Source organism: Coregonus lavaretus, assembly GCF_964263955.1.
Source record: "Coregonus lavaretus genome assembly, contig: HAP1_SCAFFOLD_909, whole genome shotgun sequence".
In the NCBI taxonomy this organism is placed as follows: Eukaryota; Metazoa; Chordata; class Actinopteri; order Salmoniformes; family Salmonidae; genus Coregonus; species Coregonus lavaretus.
Window position 1 is genome coordinate 21,925 of NW_028159427.1, and position 5,576 is coordinate 27,500.

General features: G+C 44.2%; 1 protein-coding gene across 1 annotated transcript in view; it reads left to right on the forward strand.

The window, feature by feature from the left end:
• The first annotated feature begins 866 nt into the window (after positions 1–866).
• LOC311122866 (phosphatidylcholine:ceramide cholinephosphotransferase 2-like) overlaps positions 867–5,576 on the forward strand; it is a 12,470-nt gene continuing 7,760 nt past the window's right edge. The window contains exon 1 of the mRNA XM_084197180.1: positions 867–1,235. The gene's annotated coding sequence lies outside the window, so the exon portion shown is untranslated. The remainder of the gene's footprint in view (positions 1,236–5,576) is intronic.

The following is a 5,576-nucleotide window of genomic DNA, read 5'->3' on the forward strand; positions in this document are numbered from 1 at the left end:
AATCCAGAAAACGCATGTCAAAAATGTTATAAATCGATTTGCATTTTAATGAGGGAAATAAGTATTTGACCCCCTCTCAATCAGAAAGATTTCTGACTCCCAGGTGTCTTTTATACAGGTAACGAGCTGAGATTAGGAGCACACTCTTAAAGGGAGTGCTCCTAATCTCAGCTTGTTACCTGTATAAAAGACACCTGTCCACAGAAGCAATCAATCAATCAGATTCCAAACTCTCCACCATGGCCAAGACCAAAGAGCTCTCCAAGGATGTCAGGGACAAGATTGTAGACCTACACAAGGCTGGAATGGGCTACAAGACCATCGCCAAGCAGCTTGGTGAGAAGGTGACAACAGTTGGTGCGATTATTCGCAAATGGAAGAAACACAAAAGAACTGTTATTCAATGTTATTATGCATTGAACAACAGATGACTTCACTGTAGTAGGGGGGGGTCTGCTTATAGATGACATATAGCCTAGGTCTGATAACTCGCCAGTGTTGGACTCGTTCAACCTCTAGGAAAAGGGCAACAAACAGCCAACACTGGAGTCTAGTAAGGCTCCTTTCAGTTTCAACCACCAATAAGAACAACAGTTGAATCCTCCTCATCTGGGACCGGGCGCCCGGTCGGGACGTGTCACACACACGGCGTTGTTGGTTATTCACTTCAAATGGTTTCTTCCCAAATGGCGCCCTACTGCACTACTTTTGACGAGGGTACATAGGGCTCCGGTCAGAAGTTGTGCACTATATAGGGAATAGGGTGCCATTTGGACTCGTTGTGTTTCCAGTCAGTCACGGGGGTAGCCTCATTTAAAACTAAATTAGAGAGGTGAGGTAAAACGTTAACTAAACAGGTGATCTGAATGACTTGTAATGTGCGCTGGAGTCAGGACAGTCCCTCGTGATGACGGTCGGTCGGGGGGACGGTGTAACGAGAAACGACTCACTGACGGGGAGTGGCCTTGGTTCAGGGGAGGACCTGTTTTCTGCCGGAAGATTTTAAAACCTTTAAATATAAAATCGACACCTTTATATGAAAGTTGGATTATATTATAAAAGATAGAAATGTACATGAAATGTTAGCCAAACTGGATCATGTTGATAATTGATGGAACGTAACAGGAAGCTGTAGGTGGGCGTGTCTGGGAGCGGGACGTGATTTAACACCGAGGTGGAGAAGACTAATCAACCGGAGGAAACACATTTCTAACTTTGACGTTACCGAACAAAAGGTAAGCGCCATTTTGTGTGTGTGTGTGTGTGGGGATACATTGTTTAATTAGCCTGACGTGAGAACGTTTGTTGGTTTCGGTTCTCTAAGAGCGCAGATAAAAAGTTTCCAGAGTTAGAGCAGGTGTTGTCGGTAGCCATAGCTCACCTTTCAACAGGTGGATTTCGTCTGACTGGCTTTGCAGTTCAAATATCCAGAGAATGTTAAATACCTAACTGTTTCTAGTACTTAAAAACACCCGGGACTCCTAACTTTTTATATTTGACCCCCTGTGTAAATCCTTCATGTTATTATCGCCCCCCGTGCTGTGATGATGGCGTCGGGAACGGGAAGGTTGCTTACTGTGAGGGTATTCATTACGCCGATTATGTTGCAAAACGGAATGACACGAGGAGGGACCTAGCTGAATTTGTCCAATAGAAACTCTGGTTTTGCTTTGTTTTGGTTCTTAAAGGGTAACCGGTTTCCGTAACGATTACACCCCCTCTCCGGTCCTACCGCTTTGACGGTGGCTTGTGATTTATGCCGCGTTCAAAGTAACTGGGAACTCGGAGAGAAAAAAAAAAAGAGAGCTCCGACTGGGAAAAATCTATTTCAGTGGTCATCCAACTCCGAATTCCAATTTGGGAACTCGGGCCTCTTTCAAGATCTCCGCTGACGTCGTGATTTGACCCCAGTTGTTTTGAACCCGGCATTGCCAACGTCCCTCCACAGGCCTGGAGTTACGGTGTCAGATTTTTATTTGGATAGATGGGACTTTCTATTAATAATGGGCCAATGTATGACATTGGGATCAACAGTTCAAAATGGTTTGAAACAAAAATAAAAATGATTTTTATGCAGTTCCACATGTGTACTAAGAGAATAAAAGTAAATAGCAAATTGACCCGTAACTCCACCTTTACAACAACAGGTCTAGGACTATACATCCTTTAAGCAGGGTCCATACAGACATTGGCAAGTCAAATTCAAGGACTTTCAGGGACTTTTTCAAGCACTTATTGGTAATTTTCAAAGACCCCAATGTTATACAATTGTATAATTTTATATAATTCTGTGTGTATATGCAGTGCATTGGGAAAGTATTCAGACCCCTTGACTTTGTCCACATTTCTGTTACTTTACAGCCTTTTTCAAAAATGGATTAAATAATTTTTTTTATCATCAATCTACTGTAGGCTACATCATAGAAATCAAAAGCTATTTCCATGTGAAAATGTTAAGGGATTTTCTCCATTGGTTTGGTTGGTAGGCCTACATTATGCTCAGATAGCCACAATAACCTGTTGACTACTGTCTAAAACTGTCAGGATACAGCCTGTTGGCTACTGTCTAAAACTGTCAGGATACAGCCTGTTGGCTACTGTCTAAAACTGTCAGGATACAGCCTGTTGGCTACTGTCTAAAACTGTCAGGGTACAGCCTATTGGCTACTGTCTAAAACTGTCAGGATACAGCCTATTGGCTACTGTCTAAAACTGTCAGGGTTCAGCCTATTGGCTACTGTCTAAAACTGTCAGGATACAGCCTATTGGCTACTGTCTAAAACTGTCAGGATACAGCCTGTTGGCTACTGTCTAAAACTGTCAGGATACAGCCTGTTGGCTACTGTCTAAAACTGTCAGGATACAGCCTGTTGGCTACTGTCTAAAACTGTCAGGGTACAGCCTGTTGGCTACTGTCTAAAACTGTCAGGATACAGCCTGTTGGCTACTGTCTAAAACTGTATTGATACAGCCTGTTGGCTACTGTCTAAAACTGTCAGGATACAGCCTGTTGGCTACTGTCTAAAACTGTCAGGATACAGCCTGTTGGCTACTGTCTAAAACTGTCAGGATACAGCCTATTGGCTACTGTCTAAAACTGTCAGGATACAGCCTGTTGGCTACTGTCTAAAACTGTCAGGGTACAGCCTGTTGGCTACTGTCTAAAACTGTCAGGATACAGCCTGTTGGCTACTGTCTAAAACTGTCAGGGTACAGCCTGTTGGCTACTGTCTAAAACTGTCAGGATACAGCCTGTTGGCTACTGTCTAAAACTGTCAGGGTACAGCCTGTTGGCTACTGTCTAAAACTGTCAGGGTACAGCCTGTTGGCTACTGTCTAAAACTGTCAGGGTACAGCCTGTTGGCTACTGTCTAAAACTGTCAGGGTACAGCCTGTTGGCTACTGTCTAAAACTGTCAGGGTACAGCCTGTTGGCTACTGTCTAAAACTGTCAGGGTACAGCCTGTTGGCTACTGTCTAAAACTGTCAGGATACAGCCTGTTGGCTACTGTCTAAAACTGTCAGGATACAGCCTGTTGGCTACTGTCTAAAACTGTCAGGATACAGCCTATTGGCTACTGTCTAAAACTGTCAGGATACAGCCTGTTGGCTACTGTCTAAAACTGTCAGGATACAGCCTGTTGGCTACTGTCTAAAACTGTCAGGATACAGCCTGTTGGCTACTGTCTAAAACTGTCAGGATACAGCCTATTGGCTACTGTCTAAAACTGTCAGGGTTCAGCCTATTGGCTACTGTCTAAAACTGTCAGGGTTCAGCCTATTGGCTACTGTCTAAAACTGTCAGGATACAGCCTGTTGGCTACTGTCTAAAACTGTCAGGATACAGCCTGTTGGCTACTGTCTAAAACTGTCAGGATACAGCCTGTTGGCTACTGTCTAAAACTGTCAGGATACAGCCTGTTGGCTACTGTCTAAAACTGTCAGGATACAGCCTGTTGGCTACTGTCTAAAACTGTCAGGATACAGCCTGTTGGCTACTGTCTAAAACTGTCAGGATACAGCCTGTTGGCTACTGTCTAAAACTGTCAGGATACAGCCTGTTGGCTACTGTCTAAAACTGTCAGGATACAGCCTGTTGGCTACTGTCTAAAACTGTCAGGATACAGCCTGTTGGCTACTGTCTAAAACTGTCAGGATACAGCCTGTTGGCTACTGTCTAAAACTGTCAGGATACAGCCTGTTGGCTACTGTCTAAAACTGTCAGGATACAGCCTGTTGGCTACTGTCTAAAACTGTCAGGATACAGCCTGTTGGCTACTGTCTAAAACTGTCAGGATACAGCCTGTTGGCTACTGTCTAAAACTGCCAGGGTACAGCCTGTTGGCTACTGTCTAAAACTGCCAGGGTACAGCCTGTTGGCTACTGTCTAAAACTGTCAGGGTACAGCCTGTTGGCTACTGTCTAAAACTGTCAGGATACAGCCTGTTGGCTACTGTCTAAAACTGTCAGGGTTCAGCCTATTGGCTACTGTCTAAAACTGTCAGGGTTCAGCCTATCGGCTACTGTCTAAAACTGTCAGGATACAGCCTGTTGGCTACTGTCTAAAACTGTCAGGATACAGCCTGTTGGCTACTGTCTAAAACTGTCAGGATACAGCCTCAGTATTCACTGTAAACGCGCGCCAGAAGTTGCACAACATTTTCACAATGTTCAAGTTTCCGCTCACAAGACCTAAAGTTTACTCAGTGCCCCCCAAAAAAATTAGAGGGAACATTGCGCAGTTCTGGACCGGTCCTGAGCGGTTCTGGATCGGTTCGACTGACATTTTGGTGTACAAAGCGCTCTGTGAACGTCGTAGAGTCTTATGGCCAATATACCACGGCTAATGGCTGTATCCAGGCACTCCTTGTTGCGTCGTGCTTAAGAACACCTCTGAGCCGTGGTATATTTGGCATATACCACTCCCCCTCAGGCCTTATTGCTTGATTATAATAATAATAATAATAATAATAATAATAATAATAATAATAATAATAATATGCCATTTAGCAGACGCTTTTATCCAAAGCGACTTACAGTCATGCGTGCATACATTTTTTTGTGTACGTGTGGTCCCGGGGATCGAACCCACTACCTTGGCGTTACAAGCGCCGTGCTCTACCAGCTGAGCTACAGAACAAAACGTATCAGATCTCCTAAGCCTGTGTTAACCTCAGACCTTATTCTTGGCGTTTATTCCAAAACTCTTCTTTCCCCATTCATTTTCCCCATAGGGATGGTTGAACGAACCAGAGCTAACTCAGAGGGGTATAATGGCGCCGGAGGGGATGGCTGCCGTTTTTACTGGCTCCTAACCAACCGTGCTATTTTGTTTTGCTTTTTCGCATTGTTTTGTAACTTATTTTGTACATAATGTTGCTGCCACCGTCTCTTATGACCGAAAAGAGCTTCTGGACATCAGAACAGCGATTACTCACCTCAAACTGGATGAAGGTTTTTTTTTTGGGGGGATGATCTACGATCAAGACTATCCTTCCAACGGGGAAAAACTGTAACTGTCGACGCAAAGGATATACTGCTTCTCCGAGACCAGACCCAAATCGTTGTCATTAGCGT